Source organism: Ostrea edulis, chromosome 2 (genome assembly GCF_947568905.1).
Source record: "Ostrea edulis chromosome 2, xbOstEdul1.1, whole genome shotgun sequence".
Classification (NCBI taxonomy): Eukaryota; Metazoa; Mollusca; class Bivalvia; order Ostreida; family Ostreidae; genus Ostrea; species Ostrea edulis.
In genome coordinates, this window is record NC_079165.1 from 15,904,869 (window position 1) to 15,927,368 (window position 22,500).

Genomic DNA, 22,500 nt, shown 5'->3' on the forward strand with positions numbered 1-22,500 from the left:
ACTCTCCAACAAAACTTTCAATCCATATCATCTTCCAAAATTCTTTTCTAAGCCCTCCTGACGGTGAAAACAAAAGTAGTATGCACAACAGCCAATGGTCAAAGGGAGGTAATTATCAAACAGACCAGAACCAGTGTTCTCACTCAAACTGATTAATATGCTTATCTGAAGGCCTGGCTCTGGGAAATGTGTTTTGAAAAGGACAAGTAATGGACACTATATCTACATTAAGCACTTCCCTTATCTCTTGAACAATATTTATACAACAAGATACCTCCCTAACTCACAACTCTAAAACAAAACAAGCATATCCCCCATCTGCACGGTACTTGTAAGAAATTAAAGAATTAAACATGAAAACAACAAACACCTATCGAAAAAAACTGAGGCAAAAAACTAAGCTATTTCAAGCCAGGACATACCTATTTCCCTCAGCATTCCGACGCCCGAGCTGGTGCCCTCCGAGACGCTGATGCACCTGCTGGTTCGAGTACATGTGACCAAAACACAGAGTGGGACCGTCCAAGTCTTGATGAATACTGGGATGCTGTGTGCATGTCCACTGAAGATCTCATCCTCCCAACCAACCTGCGACCTGCCAAGCCTGTAAAATCATGTACATGGAATGACGAAGAGGAAATCAACAGCGAGGAAAACATCATTGCTAATGTACATTCCTTAGGCCTACTTCTACAAAATTATACAGCTCACCAGTGTGCCAGACCTTCAATGACTCTATCTATTTCTAAGAGGCTAGGACTATGTGTGACTGACAGAGCCACTTGCTTAAACTGCCATTTCCACTCACCAGACATGCAGCTCTACACAACTGTCAAGAAGACACGCGTTACGAGGACCGGAATCTAGTGATGCCAGTGCTCAGATCCAAAAGACCATAAGGGACTATTCCAGAGAGAATGAAGTACCAATTCAGCACTACCACTGCTTCATACACAAGCTAAAAACCCTGCAAAAAATTGTACGACACATCCGACTAAGAACCATGTTACCCACTGGACAGGTCAGAGATGCCTACATGCAGAGACTGGCCACCTGTATCCGATCCCGGATCCGGTGCGAACTCGTCAAGATTAGGAAACTGTGCCTGATCGACCAGTCTTTCCTGTGCCATGCCGAGAATGCAGTCCTTGATGTTCTGCCCTGTTTCTCAGGCCTACATGACAACTGTAAGAAAATGTAATTTACCTGCACAGCCCATCTCCCGGGCTACAGCACCAAGTTCCTTCCGTACGGAAAACATCTGGACCTTGACTATGCAGACATGGCCAGTATTCAGCCTGTCATCTGTAAACAATTCCGGAGAGAAGATCTGCAGAAGGTTTGCCAACTGGCCACAACCAACAAGTGTGAAAATCTTCACCAGCGGGTCTCCACTTATGCTCCCAAGAACACAACTTGGGCCAGGGACTTTAACGCCATGTGTCACTCAGCAATCCACTCAGCATCCAATGGGTCTGATAGAAGTGTCGTCCTGTTGGCTAAGGAGGTGGGCCTGAAATGGGAATCCAGTGGACCATTTTACAAGAACATGTTCAAGAGAGACCAACAGAACAGGTATCACCGTGAGTGAAAACAAACCAACCGACACCAAGCATCTCGTTACCTGACGAGACGACGAAAAACCAACAAAAAACTCAGAGAACTGTCCCTGTACAACAATGCAGGACCCTCCACCTCCAACTGACACTTTTATGGTGTAAATGTTTACCTCAATGAAAGAGACACTGTCTGTATGCCCCATGACCAATGCATTGCCCCTCGGCGACACAAGACGTCCACGAATTGTTTACTGACTGCGGTTCCATGGACAAATGTGATAACTTTATGCACTGGTTGTTATGGCATAAGTGTGATTTGTGTGTGTCAAAATTATCCATGTTATTAATGTAGAAAATAAATCTGTAAACTGTAACCTTAATTTGTTTTCCTCATGTGACTTTTTGTTACTATGATACTTGACCAAATTCTGGTTTTCCATACTATATGGCTTAGCTTAACCCCTTGACTTAGTTGACAGCTACTGTGACACTTATGAAATACATGTATTGAAAAAAAAACATGGTATCCAATAGGTGATACATTTAACTTACTAAAGTTCATAGATTAGCTGAATTCTATTTGTTTGAAAATACATCATTTTCTTAAAGGTGGCAGAGGAAAGTTTTTTGTTTTTTGTTGTTGGTTTTTCAACATGTGGGAAGGGGGTATATATATAAGTCAGGTTATGACAGGTTAATGAAAAATCATACTACCCTGTTTTCTCAATATTTGTATTTCATATTAGTGTAGTTATTAAATTAGGGCCCTAAATTAAATGTCATCCATACATGCAGGTGTTGCTGCACAAAACATGCCTTGAGCAGGTGTCCCCTTCTTGTTTTGATTTTCTGTCATTTGGGTTAAATCTGCACCCATCTATATACTAGGCATCATGATGACACCTACATGTTGCATATCATTTTTTTTTCACTAAGCACTCAGCTACACTTGAAATGTATCCTAAAATTATTCTACACATTTTTACACATGTAATTTTCATTTCAAATATGGGGTATCTCCATTTTATAAGAAACTTGACCGGGCCTATAGTGCAAAACTGTCCCCTGCTACCAAAGATGCCGATACGTTTCGACAATTCATACATTGTTTAAATTACACCCCCTGCAAGTAGTATCATATCAATACACGGGACGAAAGTCGCCACCTTGGACAAAATAGCCCCACTCAGTTCAGCACCCGTCTTTGTATTCAATGGACCATCGTGCTAAAATTCCCTACAGCGATGATTTTCCTAAATGATGATTTAGTTGTCGCCAATTGACACGCGTTCCATCAAAGGAAAGCACACACGATTTCAATTTTTTTGAGAGCCGTCTCACCATATCGGTCTGAAAAGAACGGAGGTATTCAAATACGACACCTGGCTAAAGGGAAAGTGCCAAAATTCAAAATATTGAGATTACATGTTACACGTAACGCGTTACCATTTAGATTACATGAAAATTACAACATATCTCTATCTATACATTTGATGTTACTACGGTACGGTTTTTAACCGGCCATGCATCTGTTAATGGCTGAGGATATTTGAACATTTATGCCGTATTTTACATTTTAGATTTTGACACTTTCCCTATAATCAGCCGTTGTGATATAGTAACTTCCGTCCTTCTCAGACTGGTTTGACGAGATGATCCTCAAAATAGTTGAAATCGTGTTTTCTTTTGATGGAACGCGTATCAATTGGTGACAGGTATATCATCACTTAGGAAAATCATCGCTGCCGTGAATCATACCACGATATTCCAATAAATTGTTAATTTAGAGTACAGAAACGGGTGTTGGATTAAGTGGGGACATTTTTTCCAAGATGGCGACTTTCGTCCCTTGTATTGATATAATATACTACTTGCACGGGGTAATTTAAACGATGTATAAATTGCCGGAACGTGTTAGCTTCTTTATCAAAACGACTTCAAAGGGGTTTTTCAAGAGGATTCATATTTTACCTACAATCCGGAAGACAAGCCCCTGTGTGTATCTATGCTTGTATTACGGTCTTGAAGTACAAAAGTAGGAAATTGTTTTTCACTCAAATATAAATGTTTTAATAAAAGTTTAGATTTTTAAGTACATACAGCATATGAAGCGACGATATTCTACTCATTTCCTTTATATCAACAAATGTGTTTCCTTATATGACAATAAAAACGACAATAATTGAAATCCAGTTTAAGTCGGTCACGTGATGAGACTTTTATGCGTATGAATACAGTCGCCGCTTCAAAAGCATTTGGGTCAGTTGTACTATAGCTACATGTACTTTCACCCGGTTTTTCACTTACACAATGACATCACAAAATAGAAATGAAACACGCATCAACATATTTATATAGATTTCATTTTGTAAAGAGACAATGAGTTCATCAATTGAACCATTATACACACCGTTCATTTGTTCTGTTTTAAAATTATGTTTGCATCTAAAACTCAACTTCTTTAATGTGTCGAATTCATGAGATGACTTTGATTTTGAAGGCGAAGAAATGGAGGCAGAGTTATAGACCTATTTACTTTATGATGACGATACCTGTTGTTTCCATGCAACAGTCATCACGGCCATGAGCGAGGCTGGTTTCGAAGCTCAAAAAATTATGTCCATGTCAGGGCACCGCGGCGAGACGTCCCTAAAATCCTACAACAGGAATCGCTCAAGTGAACAAAAACTCTCTGTCAGTTCGTGGGTTTTTTTTTGTTTCTTACACTTCCTGAAAAAAAGCAACTTACCTGCATTTCATCTAATAGTATATATTGAGGATGAACATGCCGTTATTCCCTTCCAAACTTGCAAAAACCTGATTAAGAGCTTAACGTTAACTTGATCCATCTATCCGTTGTCAAATCTATCAGATCTTCTGAATTTCTGTCTAAATCCGTGTTCGACAATAATTATTGCGTTTTCATCTTCAAGTACTCCAAGGTTCTACATCGTTGATTGACCAAATCACTCCAAGAATGTAGTTTACTCCGCTCTTCTTGTGTACAATTGTGTTGACTTGACGCTCTATAACTTACCTTTATTTTACACCTGTTAAATGTTTTTTTATTCCTTCTCAATTAAATATTCATATTATCTTCGATATTATTCCGAATTATTTATTGGACAAAAATCTAACGAACTGTATCTTGAGTTGTTCGATCGTTATTTCGATCTGTATGGAACCTCGATAAGAAGATATCAAAATAGCATTTATGAAAATAAAAAATAAGATATCAATTTTAGAGTCTCATTGGGACTTGACATGAAGCTGGTACGTGACCAAATCTACTATACAACGCCCTTAGGTTTAATCACGTGACAAACTTCCTGCCATAGCCCATTGAAACTTTAAAATATGATACATAATTTCTTAAGAAATAATGAATACCCAACTTTACAATGTTAATGTTTTGTGAAACCGTACCACACACACAAGATACGTAAAAAACAAAACCATAAGCTGCGCATTTCAAATCATTCACGTGATCTATTAATCAAGCACACGTATACATGTATATTTTTAATGAGTTACACGACTGAATCGGTTAAATATATTTACGTTCACTATAAATCTTTTCTTTTTGAATTTCTTTTAAAATTGGCATTGAATACATGTTTGTTGCGAACTAGTTCGATCCGGGATTTTTTAGTCCCACCTATCCGCACAATCACTACTAAATATGTAGCGACATGAAGGTCAAATGGTATATTGGCTGTTGCATTTATAGTAACGAATGAGTCAACGATATGATATTTCATTAAATCTAGTTGATATTTAAAAAAAAAAAAAAAAATTACATAAAAATACACATATGATCAATAAAATGTCTTTCTTTGCTATTTTATCGGGTGATGGAGCAGGGAGAAAATGCATAATCCGATAAAGTTATTTTTGTCTGCATTGTTTGCAACCATAATCACCTGATAAAACAACAAAGAATGCATCTTATTGCTGTAGTAAAACAAAATCTAACATCGCGTTCTGATCAATTCCCTTACTGTGGTGATCGTAAAACATGAATTTAACAATAACCAAAAGATTCAAATCTTTTTACACAGTGAAATGAAATGACATGTCTAGTTTTTAATTCTCTACTGACAGGAAAATAATAGGAAATTTACAACCTTGTAAAAAGTTGTGGGTTATTTCCTGACATACATGGAATGGGTATGTTTACGGCCTTTTTCTTCTACTTCGTGTTTTTTAATTTTTTTATTTGAGCTGGAAATAATAAAAGTTTATTTTTTACATCCTACATATTAATTAAATTCTTAACGTGTTGAAACTCTCTCTCTCTTTTTTTTCTCTCTCTCTCTCTCTCTCTCTCTCTCTCTCTCTCTCTCTCTCTGTGTGTGTGTGTGTGTGTGTGTGTGTGTGTGTGTGTGTGTGTGTGTGTGTGTGTGTCTCTGTGTGTGTTATTTATATTATTCAACTACAAGAATAAATTTATTAAAGACTTTTCCTTTAAGATGCAAGTTAATGATATAAGATATGATACTTTGTTTCGGTGTATATGAAATTAAAAGATGGTCAATCAGACAAACCATTAAAAGGACACAATTTCAAGTAAAAAATAAAATTACTATTCAGAAGAAAAAGATGGAAGAAGTGCAAAAAGAATACCAAAACAATTCGACTTTTCCACACGCTGAATGACATGTTTTATGATCTATATATGTATATACTGAAAATTAATAGAAAATTCAAAAACTTCCTGTGAAATACATGTTTACCCCTTATGTTTAGAAGTCTACATCGTGTGGTTGTATGTGTTGGCTTTATCCTTAATTACCAATAGAAATGGTCATTAATATATATATATATATATATATATATATATATATATATATAGGTAAATGCGTTACAACATTTGCCAGCGTGTGAAGCGATTATACGTCAACCGGCGTCATCAAATTATCGTGGTAAATGACGTTTTTCTTCTAAAAATAAAATATCACGCAAAAATTAAATTATCTAGAGGAACTGGGGTAAGCGTGGTGTTTCTGGCGTTTTAACCGGCAAGTACTCGCCGAAAAGTAGACTTGAGGTTTTGGAGTGTTTTTTTGTTTGTTTTTGTTTTTGTTGTTTTTTGTATTGATCTCAGCCAATCTGAAAGCACAAAATCATTGGATCATGTAATAAATCGAAATTTGGGAAGAAATAGTTTATCATCTTCCATGTGGTGTATTTCATGATTAAAGAAAAGCCTCAATTTCCTCACGTCATAATTATTTAATAAAGCTGGTCTAAAATACATTAATAAAAGTGAAAATATTCACACCACATTCAGTAGTACATGTACATATGGTGGACTAAATTTACATGCCTATTGTACATTACTTCAATTTGTATATGAAAAAAAGGGGAAATATAATGACTTGTAAACAGCCCCTTGTCATTTCCTGGGGGTGTTTTAAATTAGTTAACCACTTATTCAGCAGTTGAAATTATCCGTATGTAACATTATAACCGATTTCTAGACCTAATTAAAAAAACTACTTTAATTAATAGACATGAGAACACAAGGAAATTACTGTCTTTAAAAAGAGAAAATTAACTTACTACAAATAACAGTCAGATCTTTTGTTCAACATCTTAGATAATGATTTAATGAAAACTCTTTAAATGGAAAGACGCAGAAAAATGTTTCCGACGAATGTAAATGAAGCCATGGTTACTTAAATGATAAAATGCTCTCTTCGTTTTTAAACGGAAGGTGAAGGTCGCAAACATTGCAGAAACATGTATAAGCCATTTTATGTATTTTTCCTGCTTCATCTCCCGTGTTAACAAACCCAAGAAAGATATTTTATTAATGATATTTTCTCTATTTTCTAAATATATAAGTAATTTCAAGTAAGTAAAACATAGATATCATTGACCTTTAAGTTATGTAAACGTAACAGCTGAAAATCACCTGATCTCAATATTGGTAAATGATTTCCATATTTGATCGATTATAAAGGGAAGCAGTCCAAGTAGGACAAACTCTAAACGCATAAAATAAACCATCAGAACTAGAATCAATATTCATTGTTTTTTCTTCATTGAGTTGCATGTTGATTCATATGTCATTGCGCACAGCTTTAATTTTTTGTTAGTTACTCAAAAAGTAGTTCGCTGGATTTATATATTCAAACGCGGACAGACGACAGGAAGTGAATGAAATATAAGAATATTTTCTGCAAACTATTAACAAGATAATCAATTTTCAAATATGCTTCATTAACAGAGATTGATCACTGTTCATTATCTTTACTTTTTTTATACTATGCTAATAACGATAACAGAGAGGGAGACAAAACTCTACCCGCTTCGGCTTTATCAATGGAAATTTCAGATCTCACATACAGTGTGAAATATTTACTTGTTACTCTGTCGTAGATGAAATTGTATATGATAAGCCGGTAGGGATACCAACACAGAGGGGTTGCCCATACATGTATGCATCCAGGTCAAACGATTTAATACTGGAGAAATGTATCAACTGTTAAGCACTTCATAAATACTCTCGTTACGGTACAATATTTAATACTCAACTATTTCGAAGAAAGAGTGCCTTTGGTATCAATTTACATCATTTAGCCCATGTGTGTCTATAGTAAAGTCAGTATAATCTGTTATTTGAATAAAATATGCATGCAAACGATGAATTTTAAGTTGACTGTTTTGTTGTTGTTGTTTTTTTTTGGGGGGGGGGTGGTGGTGGCTTGGTTTATATATTTAGATACCATTTAAAGATACCTGTATTTCACATGCCCCTTAACATAATTTTCAAAACAATGAAGTGATAACAAAACATACACATTTGTGCGTACACGATAAAAACAGGAAATGCAATAGCTTGTGAACCGTCTCTATGAAGATTACAACTTCCGTCACTTTGAATACATGTACAGAATATCTTTTAAATATGCACGTAGTAAAATATATGCTAAATAACTATTTGCAGTTTTAAGCATTATGAATGTAAAATGAAGTTGATACTAACGAGCGTTTAGAGATATGTGCTTTGGTGTGTATTTGCTCAAATCAATAAAAGGTAGTTGGATAATTTAGTGCGTTATCAGTTACAATTGCTTGTTAAGGTAGGTCCTTAGTCCTGGATTTTTGGGGTTTAGGTAGCATTTTTTTGTTTGGAATCAATAAATTAACATTCAAAGTAATGAAAAAAGGCAAAACAGTTAAGGGTTTCCATATTAATTTTCATTACATACACCACTAAAGTCATATACCCTGATGTAGATTTTTATGAAATTCATTGGAAACAGTTATTTGCTGTTATTTTAATATAAAAACAACAAAATATTTTTTGAATTGCATTTATTTATCGGGAAACATGTCAATAACTAAAACACATGTCATTTTCAATATGTTCATCAAGTTTTAGAATAATATGTGGAAAATTATTGAATTAGCGTTATTCCCCAAAATGTTAAAAAACAAACAAATGTGGACGCATTTTCCTTATAGCATGGTTTACATATAATTTTTTTCTGTTTATATTAGTAGAGTTACATCTGTTATAGTTATTCATGGGAAAAAATCCATACCTTTCCTTAATAATTTCAAATATATAGCTTCCAGATTATGTATACCCCCATCAAAAACTGAAGTCTGGCACCATACAGCTGAGCTATTTAAATCACTCGGGATTAAAATTGTATGTAATTTCATGAAAATTCATGAAAAGACACAGATAATGATTCCTTATCACCTTTGTAAAATGTTTGTCAAAAATAAAGGAAATCTATCGCATTATGGACTTGATAAATAATTGAATGAAAACAGAGTTATTGTCCTTGGATTCAATATTTTGAAACATATCATTGACTATTCAAATATAACTAAGAAGTTTGAAATATTTTATGGCTAACAAGATTTTTTACAATAACTATTGAAAAAGATTCCAACAAAATTTATGTTCCTATCATTAAATTATTGACTTTGCAAAATCCTATGACGTCACACGAGTGTGGAACTACGTTAAAATATTTTCAATATTCACTTTTGATAAAACGTTATCCATTTTAGCGTTAAATATGACAATTATCAAAGCGCTTTGTCTCATGGTTACATACATTTTGTATAAATGTCGATCCTGCCACTCTTCTGTAGAGAAGATTGAAAAAGTGTCTAACATCATCGTATAAAGTTCAAATGCTTTTTGTTAATATTACTCTGGGTCGATCTTTTTTTGGGGTGGTGGTGTTTTTTTCTGTAAGTTCAGTGCAAAATGTTAATTGAATAAAAGGTATATTAGATTAATACATATTAACAGTGTGTTTTCATTTAACTTGTTTTGGTTTGTATATCTTGATATATTTTAAAGACATTTTAATATAATTTTCAAAAGAATAAAATGATGACATGCACATACATGTATGTGCGTACATGATAAAAACAGGAAATGCAATAGTTTGTGAACCATTTCTATGAAGATTACAACTTCCGTCACTTTGAATATAATATGCATGTAGTAAAATATTAGACAAATATTGATTTATGTTCACAAAATAAAAATTAAATCAAAATCGGAACCAGGAAAGCTTAATTGATTCCCAACTACATGGAAATGGACATAAGATTTTAATAGTGATATTGTTTAGCTACAGTTCATAATGCATAAGATATAATTGCAAAAGTCTATCTGTTAGTTGGATAATATCTTGTATACAATATAAGAATTTCATAAGTTAACATCAGGGACCTATATACTATCTAGTATATAGGTCCCTGTTAACATCAACACTGTTCCAAGTATCTGATTTAAATCATTACTTCTTTTTACTGGCTAACAATTTATATTTCTATTAATTTGTCTTGAAAATGAAAAATCCATCGTACCACTGGACCTGTTCATAAAATGAAATTGATCCAACTTCGCCCCAAAATCACAGATTAAACAGTGGCGGATCTAGACCTCACTGTGTGTGTGTGGAAGGGGGGGGGGGCTTTTTGGTCAAGCAAAGGAGATTTGGTTTTGGTATTGAAAATTCAAACATCCATACTTCTTCATTATACTAGCCCGAATATTTAGAAATAATTGTCAAAGTGCACAATTGATCTTACAAAGATTTGGCCTAAAAGCAAAATATGCTTGACCTGGACCATTTAAATTGGCTTTAAAAGTGTTTCAGGTGTTTTCCCCCAAAAAGTCACTAATATGATTTTAAAAGATTTGAGATGACCTTATAGAAATCAACAAATTTTGCACTAATCAAAATTTATAATCCATAGTTTTGAAATGTTTGAGTGGAGTATGAATGGTTGGTATGAGTGATTATATATCAATTGTACATCTTACCTTTAAAAGTATATATTATGATGCACTTAATTTCTATTTGTACAAATAAATAAAAAAAAAATTAAGCCAAAAAAAAATAATTTAAAAACATTATTATAATCCGAGGATTAATGTGCATTAAATTATACTTTGTTGTACAATATGAAAAAGGTACAAATTAAACAAATATTAGAAAGAGATTACATATAGTATAAGTTAACCACATTCACTAGCTGCAAAATTGTAGCTCTCTGAGAAAATATTGGGACAGATCTGTACCAATTAATATTTTCTCAGAGAGCTACAGTTCTGCAGCTATGCATTCACATGATTATGAATTTCACAATATTTCTTATGAATTTAAATGTAAAAATTAAAATGTATCCTTTGCCTTTGTATTGGGTGATGTATATTGCAACATAATTTTAAATGTTCATGCTGAGAATTGCTTTGCCATTATTTTCCAAATATCACCATATAAGCCTACAATATTACATATTATGTATCAAATGAATTATTTATAATATTGACTGAAATAGCATGATATGTTGATCATGATATGAAATGCTTATAAAAGTATTAGATGGCAAATTACAACTTCACAAAGTCATTCACCCAGTAATTGTAGATAAGGAACAATGAGAAACAAAGCCAGGGGCTTGCTGAGCTGTAAAGAACATCCCATGTGTATTATACACAAAGGGATTAGTTGGGGTAAAAGTCACAAGACAAAACCTGGGTACAGATATAAAAAAAAAATGGACAAAATGACCATGCAAGGACAAAGTCAATATTAGAAGTTTATTAAAGCATAATAACAAAATGTCACAGGACATAATACTGATTTTTATATAAATTCAGGGGGGAAATCTGTTCCTTTTGTAAAGTTTACAAAAATGCATGTGTAAAATATATGTTATATTTTTTATGAGATTGTTTTTCAATTTTAAACTATAGATTTTGATAATTATTATTAAATGCTTATTCCTTTTATCATATCTATTGCAAAATATGAATTAAAATAGGATTTTCTTTTACTGATATAGAATACTAATAGACTTTGTAATCATTGGGTTTACAAATTGCTACACAAGATCTGATATTTTTCACATAGTTTCTGCGTGCATGCATGTCATTTGATTCCATATCAACATATCAATTAATAAGCAAGATTTAAAATGTGAAATTACTTTGAACAAAAAAAAAAACAAAAAACAAAAACTTGATGACTGATAATCTATAATATGCATGATAGTTCAAATTTTCTTATGAATATATATGTATATCAAATGATATGTCAGAACAATCAATTTGCTATTATTGTACGTACATGTATATGCTTTCATAATTTTGCTGTTGTGTGATAATGAAATATTGTCAAATTAAAAAAAAAATGTGAAATTACAATTTAGTGTCCTTAGGTTTGTAATCAAGAATGAAGGAGTAAATGATAACCCAGTGGTGGATCCAGAGGGGGTGCTGGTTCAGGAAATTTTGCTAAAATAAAGTAAAAATAACACATTTTGAGGGTGGACCCCCCTCCCTTGATAACCAAAATTAATGCTAAAATTCCTCTCTCTCAAAAATTCCTGGATCCATCCCTGTAAGCATTAGACAATCATTAATTTGTCATTCCATTATTCATAATTTCTTCATTGGACACCTGGAGGCCAACTCTCACATGTGTGTATATAGACATAATTCCAATTATTTTGAAAATAAAGAGGTCAAAGTACCAAATTGAATTCAATATAAAATATATAAAGAATATCTTATCATGGATATAAAGATTAAAACATTTCAATCATGTTAATTAATAGATTTTTAGGTCAATTGATTCTCTCATGTGACCTATTGCTAGTGGTCAGCTTCTGTTAAATATGACAGTAAACAAAACATCAAGCTTGTAAATATCATGATTCCTAGAGTAGAAATTCTGACTCCAAGGGGAACCAAACTTGATAAATAGTGTTTATGTGTAAAACATTTAAATTTAGATAACATCTTCCTTAATGCTATTGATGCTTTTAGGTAAAGAAGGAACAGGTAATTGTAAATTTCATGACCTTGATCAGTGATAATAATAATAAAATTTATATACATGCAGCCTTATATAAAACAGTTTATTACTCTAAGGTGCTTTACACAATCTGATTAAAATAAGATCTTTGATCCGCTCCGTTATTGTTATGTCGTTACAATAAGATCTTTGATCCGCTCCGTTATTGTTATGGAGCGGATCAAAGATCTTATTTATAACAATAACGGAGCGGATCAAAGATCTTATTTTAATCAGATTGTGCTTTACAAGGGCAAGAAGAGGTATGCAACAATAAAATAGAATTAAATGACATTATGACAACTTATACATGTATCTGTAAATTAAATTATCAAAATAAAACACTATGATTAAGATCAATAGCTAAAAGTTGGTTGTTTTGTTGTGTTTTTTTTTTTTTTTTTTTTTTTTTTTGGTATTTGATAATTAAAAACATAGTTTATATATACATGTTAGAATCTAAAGGTTTTGATACTAGCTTTAAAATAGATGGAACCAAAATGGTCATAGTAATCACATGTCTTTATGATTTAAAAGAATCCTTCTTTAATTTTGTTGACACTAGAATATTATAAATGATGGATGCATTGTCAAGAAAAACAGAAAGAGATGTACAAAAATTGTGACGCTTGCAACTCCAGGGTTCTGATTCAAGGTCAGATCCAAATAGTGTTAAAAGTGTATATCAAGTTTATAATTGTAAAATGTTTCATCAGTATAGACGCTTTTGGGGGAATGAATTACACCTTATATTATACTTCTACTGAATATTAGAATTTAGCATATAAATGCATGCCTAGAGCAAGGAAAGTTACTGTATTATATAGATTTCATTCATATTGAGGTTAGTAATACTTTTAACTATATAACTCAGGTGACTGGTAAGGTCAGTGTCTTGTTGATATTTTTGATGTGTGTATGCATGTACGTGTATGTGTGCGTGTGTGTGTGAAATCCAAAAAAAAATCATAAAGATTTGTTTCAGAGTTTTGAGTAGTGATCAGTTTTAGCAATCATCAACAGCTAGGGTATGAATCTGTACACTCATCTTTGTTAATTTCTAAAAAGACTTAAATTGCATTTCAAAAGTAGTCAAGTGTTGTGTGAAGGAGATTTGAGGAACATATGTTCCTGCTAAATGTGTGTGATCATACATTTGGGGTGCCAATGGATGGAAAATCATCTGAAGATCGAAGTTTTGAAGAAATTGAAATACTTTTTTGAATATTAATCAATCTTATTTTCATTCTAAAATCATGTACTCAAAGGAATTTTCTTTCAATTACATATGTAAGTGCATTAAATTGAATTATTTTCCTATTTCTGATTTACATTTAAAACAGTTATGTTTGTCATTTTGTTTCTCAAAGTAGAAAATATTTTTATGTAGATTTTTCTTCCAAGATTATTATTCCTTAGATTTCAATTTAGAACATTCAAGTAAAAGAAAATAAGACTCTAAAAAAGGAGGTCTCCATGTGAATTGAGAGAAAGAAACGGAAATTATAAATTCTGTGGTACATTAAATTTCATTTCATAATTTTGCCAGCTATAATAAGGTATGATATGAGATTCAGGGTGGTACATTTATGTGCATACATGTACCTTGTATCTCCAATTGAAAATTGATTGCTTTAAATCAATTTCAACATTATGAATATCCTACAAAAGTAAAACATAATGATTTAAAGTTTAAAAAACACATTGTTTCACTCCTGAAACCTTGACCTCACATGGATATATATTGGTATTTAGTGTTGGTAGGTTTTGGTTCTTTTTGGGTGGATTTTGGATAATGTAGTGAATTTCAGTTAGTTGTAGCACAGTAACATGGAGTGAGCTTGCTTGCTTCCTGATATCTGGTCAATCACTTTTTAAGACATACATATTTTTCAAACTCGCATTGCACATATTTGTTTACATTTTTGGTAGGAGTGTTTTATATGCTCACTATATATGTCATCTTCATATATAGATGTGTAATTGTTTGCAAAAAGAGGAGACATCTAAATTCCTAATAAAAATGATAATTACATTTAAATCATAATTGTGCACTTCATGTACTTTTTACATGCAAAATCATTTCATATAATTATATGATTTTTGTACTTTCTGTCCATATCTGTAAGTCTGTCTGTCACAAAGTCTTAAATTGTGCATTAAAATGCTTCTCCTCCTGTATGGATTATCTGATAAACTTGAAACTTTGTACAATACTTCATTGCCATTTGCAGATGTGCACATTGTTGGGAGAGGATTTATTGTTATCCTAAAAGTTATAGTGGTTCGATCCAAGAGGGATGCGGGTGTAAAATAGCTTGTGACCATTTCTCCTAGTTGCAAACATATTGGAGAGTCTTGAATTTATTTATTTTTTTTTTTTTTTTTTTTTTTTTTTACAATACTTCATTATCATTTAATGATGTCTAGATTTCTCTGACCCAGGAATCTAATATTTTCCTAAAATCTACAGTGGATCAAAAACAAGTATTTTAAGTGTTGTTTTTTTACCCTTTATTGAATAATCTTTGTAAAATTGCATGTGCAAAAGTAAAGATGCTTTGAAAATTCAATTACAAAATTAAACATTTCACTGGTTTGTTAAGGTACTCACTACACTAAAGCTTTATGACACTATGTTACAAGATGGCGATTTAAATGTTTTGGGAAAGTATTTGTATTGATCGATTTATTCGTCTATAACACCATAGCTAAGTGGTTAATTAATGAAGTATTGGGCAAGAGAGAGAGAGAGAGAGAGAGAGAGAGAGAGAGAGAGAGAGAGAGAGAGAGAGAGAGAGAGAGCATTGGGCTGGTGAACTACAGATCTTGAGCTCAAATCCACCAGTCTTTTGTTCATGTGTTGAAATAATATTTTTGAAAATCATGTTTTTATCCAAATTTGCATTTTTTGCTGTTTTTGGTATACACACTTATTGTATATCATCAGATCTTTTTTAAAATATTAAATCAATTTGTACTGATTTGAGAAACTATTTCCCGGTGTAGTGAGCCACCTTAAATGTAAACATAAAAAGACTCCAGTCTTTGTTTACATGACACAGAAGGCTAAAATATTGCTTTTATTCCTGCATCCAGAAGGTTAAAATTTTGGCTGTGAACACAGATTCAGTTATACTTTTCATGTTTAACATTTAAAAAAATGAAAACAAAATTTAAAAAAACAAAACAAAAACGTAAACGTCCTGCTTGAGAATTTTTCACTTGTATGGAGACGTCACCATTGCCAGTGAAGGGCTGCAACATTTAGGTCTATGCTGGGTGCTTAAATGCCCCTTTGAGCAGGGGTGGATTAATATTGTGTCACACATGTAGGTAATGTCATATAACTGTAAACAATGTCTCTAGAGGATTTGGGTATTGCTCAACCGGAAATTTAATAAATTAATGCATAAGATTGGGTCATACTTCTTTTTGGACTAGAACATCCAGGACTGAACTTTCTTAGGGTCGAGATGTCTGTTAACCGTTTATTCGTATTTACCTGTCAAAGTCTTTTTGACGCTTAAGGTATAGGAGAAAGTACTTTGACTTCAGAATGAATGTGATTGTCAGAGGGAGAATGATGGACCGAAGCATGCATTTTGTAAAATGATTCTTGTGTTGTTAAATCTTCGAGAATCTTGTTGGAGATGTCTGATTCGGTTCACGAAACAACTTAGCATCATCTAGCAGTAGCAGATTTCACCGTAAGCACTTAATATTAACACTAATTTTAATATATTGTAAACAAATTGTAACTGTAAGCTAGGCTATTCCAAAATTCCACAACATATCAGAGGAACCGGTAATTTAGCCTGTACATAATGATAATAGTAGGAGTATATACCACACACCCCTAATAAAAGCACTGGGATTACTGAATCAGAATGACAATTGGGGTGGGGACGATGAAAGCAGAATTTTCGAATTATTTTGAAGCGAAGTTTTGAGTAAGAAATGGTGCCATTCCTTTGGGGTTATTTTTTTCATTGGGGATGGTACCATAGGGCCTACTATTATTATTACAGACAAAAATACCGGTTCCTGTGAATATTCACACCTGACGACCTGTAAAGGGTTGTAAATAGTGAATGTGAACAGCTGCATGTAAATAAGTTAGTGTTCTAACTGCATAATTTAATACCGTTCAATTTTATTCTAATATTTTTGTGATAGGGTTATATGTATACAATTAAAATTGCATGAGAAAGAGTTTAGTAATGCAGAGCTCTAATATAATTTAATTTCTCATGTTGTTTAGACATTTATCCATTAACACATGTATAGGTCTACATAATACTAGATATAAAGTTAATGTCATTCCTTAGCTTGCAAGTACATTCTTAAGAATCATGACAAACAACACTCTTTAAGATACAATTTTCTGCTTTATTACTATATTCATGGGATAAAAGTCCCCATCCTGTGTTTTATTTGGGATATTTATTCCCATTCATGCTCAAATAGGATATTCACTGCCATTTCATGTTCATTATGGGACATTTCCTCCTATGGGACATTGTATCCCATTTTGAATTTAAATATGGGAGTTAAAATCCTATGGGAGAAATTATATTTTTTCTCCCATAGGATTTTTGGTGGGAGTGAAAATCTCCCAAGTGGGATTAAAAATCCCTCCCAAATCCCATGGGATTTTTTGATTTCAGGTGAAATATCTTAAAAACTACAATAGGTACAAGTGTAAATGTTGGTGCATGTCTTGTGGACATAAAATCCCATCTTTTTTTGTAAAGGGTTTATTTGTATCCTTAATAAAAGGGTTGGTGAAACTCCGGACTTTTGTCGTGTCCAGAGTTAAATGTCGCACTGTTATATGAAAATTAACTTATTACAGTTTTGGGGATTATCTATGAAAACTGAAGTTGATACTAACGAACGTTTAAAGATGTGTGTTTTAGTGTGTATTTGCTGAAATCAAAACCGAAGAAATAGGGCACAATCAATATAAGGTTGTTGAATATTTTAGTGCGTGTTACCATAAGTTATTATTTATTTCAATATTCACTTTTGATAAAACGGTTATCCATTTTAGCGTTAAAAAAGCGCTTTGTCTCATGGTTACATATAAATGTCGATCCTGCCACTCTTCTGCAGAGAAGATTGAAGAAGTTTCTAACATCATCGTATAAAGTTCAAATGCTTTTTGTTAATATTACCCTGGGTCGATCATTTTTTTAGGGGGGGGGGGGGGTCTGTAAAGTTAGTACAAAATATTAATTGAATAAAAAGTATATTAGATTAAATATATGTAAACAGTGCATTTTCATTTTACTTGCTTTGGTTTGTATATTTAGATATATTTTAAAGACATTTTACATACCACTTAATATAATTTTCAAAACAATAAAATGATAACGTACACATGTGTGCGTACATGATAAAAACAGGAAATGTAATTTAGCTAGTGAACCGTCTCTATGAAGATTACAACTTTCGTCACCTTGAATATAATATGCATGTAGTAAAATATATGAAAATTAACTTATTACAGTTTTGGACATTATAAATGAAAAACTGAAATTGATCGCCAGTTTTGAGATAAATACCCCAGATTACGACTTAAACAATGGGCTAATGGTCCAAGCAGGGAGGATTCATTATATCTGGCCCTCTAACGCCGTGCACTTGGTGAGAGATCAGTCGCTGCCTATGTTACATGTAAATGTCTAAGGCTGGGAAGAAAGCACTCTAACTACTGGACGACCATACCCTGTAAATGTCTAAGGCTGGGATGAAAGCACTCTAACTACTGGACGACCATACCCTGTAAATGTCTAAGGCTGGGATGAAAGCACTCTAACTACTGGACGACGTGTTTTTATAAGATGCAGTACAAGAGCAATGTGAAATATAGTTTTCAGTTGTTAACCTGGGTTGAAAACAATTTGCATTCATAAATCATAGCAGACAGTCGAACAATGTGATAAAAGGTTGTACATTTGTATTATGTACATGTCGTTTAATCATTATTTGTTACTCATCAAGTTATAGTTTATTAATGTAATCTAATAGTATGTAGTTTACAATATATGAATATCGGCAACAAAAGTTTGCTCATGAACCATATATCATTCCATTAGTTTTATCTAAGAACGCTAAGTATATGACCATGAGCTGACTCCACGCAGCCTACACGATTTTAGCTTTGCACCATAAATCGAGTTTCTATTTCCCGTAAGCCATCTTGGCTTACAAAGACAGCGAATTTTAAAAGTACTAAATCAAAAGTAAATTGTTGACTGAGTTCTTTAGCGAACTATTGACGGACCAGTAGCCAGTGGGTGGGGTGAACTAATGACGGGAAAGTAGCCGGAGGGTGGGGTGAACTAATGAAGGGACAGTATCCGGTGGGTGGGGTGAATTAATGACGGGATAGTAGCTGGTGAATGGGGGTGGGGACGCTACTGAAGGGTTCACACTCCCTTTAAACAACAATATAAAACCTAAATGAAAACTTCAAATGGGATACTTAGATTTTTTAAATTTTATTTTCATTTTCTTTGCGTATACGAGGGCATCAACCACAGCCCTTTTTTCTAAAAAAAAAAAATATATATATTAAAAAAACCCACAAAAAAAACCAACAATCGCGAATTCGTCTTACCTAGGACTGACAAACAAAAGTTTGAATCGTAAACTGTGATTTACATACGCACGTTACACATGTTAAGCTACCCCCGGTATGTGGTCCGAGGATTTGAGACACTTTGTTCACTTGATAAAACCACTATTTACTTGTAATGGTATGTACATGTATCTAATTTCAAGGATATCAGATATACCTTAGTTGTATATCATTAGAACCGTTTTTGACCAGCATTACGGCCCGGTGTATTTGGTTTTAAATGTTTACAAACTACTTTATATTTTACCTGGACATCTGTAATGCATATCATATGACCATTTCAGAAACAAATGTAGCAGTCAGTTATAAAAACGCATGACGACAGTCCAGTCTTACTGCGTTCACACGAGCGTTAAATTAAGACAGAAATTTCATTTTTTAACAATACATGATGATTTGCGACGCTTTAAATCAGCATATTTCATGAAACGTGTTAGAACTTCATGAACAAGTACGCCGGTATGAAGCGTTGCAGATCATACCCTGTGTAATGTATTTTTAAAATGAAATTATATTCTTTCCTATTTACATGAAGAAATGGCTATCATAACATTAGAGAAGTAGATATAGTAAATTGAACGTACGGATAACACACCTGTATCGAACTTTCACCAAACGTTTCTTACTATTCGTCAGTCGTATGCGCATTTGTCTTACATGGATCGCAAGTTCCTGACTATGTATACGAAAAACGCTCGTGCAAAATCTCAGAAGTGTTGCTGCGAACTTCTTCCTGACAGGTTCTTCTTCTTTTACCCTTTTCTTCTTGTGCGTCTCTCCTCTTGCTATCATTTCCTTTTTCTTTTCGCGGCATTTTCTCTCTGCAGGTCTAATTCTAAATGAAGCGTTGTGCCATCACGGATAAGCCGCTGCACTTATTCCTTCCTATCGATTTTGTTCGAACGATGCGAGTGCGTCCGTCGTAAGTTACATGTGGCCGAACAGCGTGTTGAACCACCGTTTTCCCCCATGAACAGTAAAAAACCCGCGCGTCTTACCCACGTGTCCCTTGCGTCTGGAGCACGACACACTTGCGTTCTTTACGTTTCTTGGGGGAAACGTAGAGTTTGTTGGACATGTTTATCCTGCGTCGTGCATTATTACGGGCTGTATGCGTGCTCGAAATTTTGCAAGCAGACCGTGCGAGACCAGAGAGTTCCTTGGCGTATTTTGTTGTACATACTCCGCGGAGTGGAAGCATGGTCGACTGTGACTGAGACTTGAAGTTAATACTCCGCGGAGTGGAAGCATGGTCGGCTGTGACTAAGACTTGACGTTTATACTCCGCGGAGTGGAAGCATGGTCGGCTGTGACTAAGACTTGACGTTTATACTCCGCAGAGTGGAAGGATGGTCGGCTGTGACTGAGACTTGAAGTTTATAGTTCTCGATACCACTTTGCTGATCCTTTATCTACCAGGCAAACCTTGCTCAACATTTACAATGAAGACATGTAGTTTGAATGAAAGACTCTAACACCCAACAAGAATGAGAGAGTGCAGTCACCGAATCACACCACCATTACTGACAACAAACCAACTCAGACATACAGCAACTACAACCCAATCTAGCGACCCTTACACAAAGATAACTTCTGTTACACAACCAGCATTGTGGCATGTAACTACGTACATGTCGAACACAGCCAAGGAAGCGACAGGCCCCGCACTAGGCAGAACTGCGCTGCACAATGAGACCGGGCAGCCTTTTATCAGGCTTAGAAACAAATGACGTCAGAGATGTTTTCGACGAAGGAAACCACAGAAACAAACAGCGTCCGGAAATGTTTGTGCCGTTTGTGGTTCTGTATTATATGTAAGCAAAGTCTATTCTGAGGGTCTGTATGCCTTGTTTGGTATTGCTATATCGTAACACGTTACAGAAATGGCCGCCAAGCCACCCCCTAAGCATCCAAATAAAGGTGCAAGAAGAACCAAGAATATGACTAAAATCTTATATTATTTTAACGTATTTAAGTGCATGTTCTAGACATGTCTATTTCGGTATTTTGTAAATCAAAATACATGTATGTACTGCTAAATTGCATAATCCACGGTATAATATATTTTCAGGACCCCCTGGACCCAAAGCGCCTTCACATGTTAAGGGTCAACAACATAAATTGACAAGAGAAGATGTGCAACATCTTCTGGAAACAGCAAGGAGGCTACGTCAGCTAGACGACGGGAATGAGCTCTTTTGGTCTACAATCGTAAACCTGCTCGAAATTATTATTCGGAGTTTTTAAGGGTGCAGGTAAAATTTCATTGAAGTAAAAATCAATTATTCAATAAGAACAGGTGTTAGGAATTGTTAAATCACAGATTTTTATTTTCAGATATGGTCATGCATACTATTGAATTTTTCAAAGCTGAAAAAACGACCCTGGATCCCTTACTACCCAAAGCTTTCATAGACACTGGCCATGGACCATTGACTATACCCCGAACTTTCAGTACTTCTTGTTTATCTATATATGTTTTGTATAACAACACAATAAAATAAGATAGTGTATATGATATGTCTTCTGAGATGTCCGACACCAAACACCAAACTAATCGAAATTAGCTCCTCGACCCGCTCCTTTACTTTCATATGTAAATTGTCGCTACATCAGATTGTATCCTACACTAAACATTGAGTGACAAACCTCGTGATGCTCCATGATAAACGGTGTGAGAGCTATGTACTAAGAGTGCCTCCATCCCAGTCCTAACCTTATATCACCTCATACAGTAACGCCCCTTTCCGTTTTTATAATCTTTATATTTACTTTTGATAGCATTATACTACATTTCTTAATTCGATAACATTTTCTGATTAATTGCCTTTCAATATTTTTAAGGGTGTCTGCTTTATTTTCTTTACGATGAAAAGAAAATAATGCGAATTGTATTAAACGTATCAAAATTAACACGCATGAATTGTTCTAAGATTGCACAAAA

General features: G+C 33.8%; 1 long non-coding RNA gene across 1 annotated transcript; it reads left to right on the forward strand.

The window, feature by feature from the left end:
• The first annotated feature begins 16,266 nt into the window (after positions 1 to 16,266).
• Positions 16,267 to 22,071, forward strand: LOC125678986 (uncharacterized). Its single transcript, XR_008800486.1, has 3 exons — positions 16,267 to 16,617; positions 21,628 to 21,811; positions 21,894 to 22,071. It is a non-coding gene; the product is annotated as an uncharacterized LOC125678986 (long non-coding RNA).
• The last annotated feature ends 429 nt before the right edge of the window (positions 22,072 to 22,500 follow it).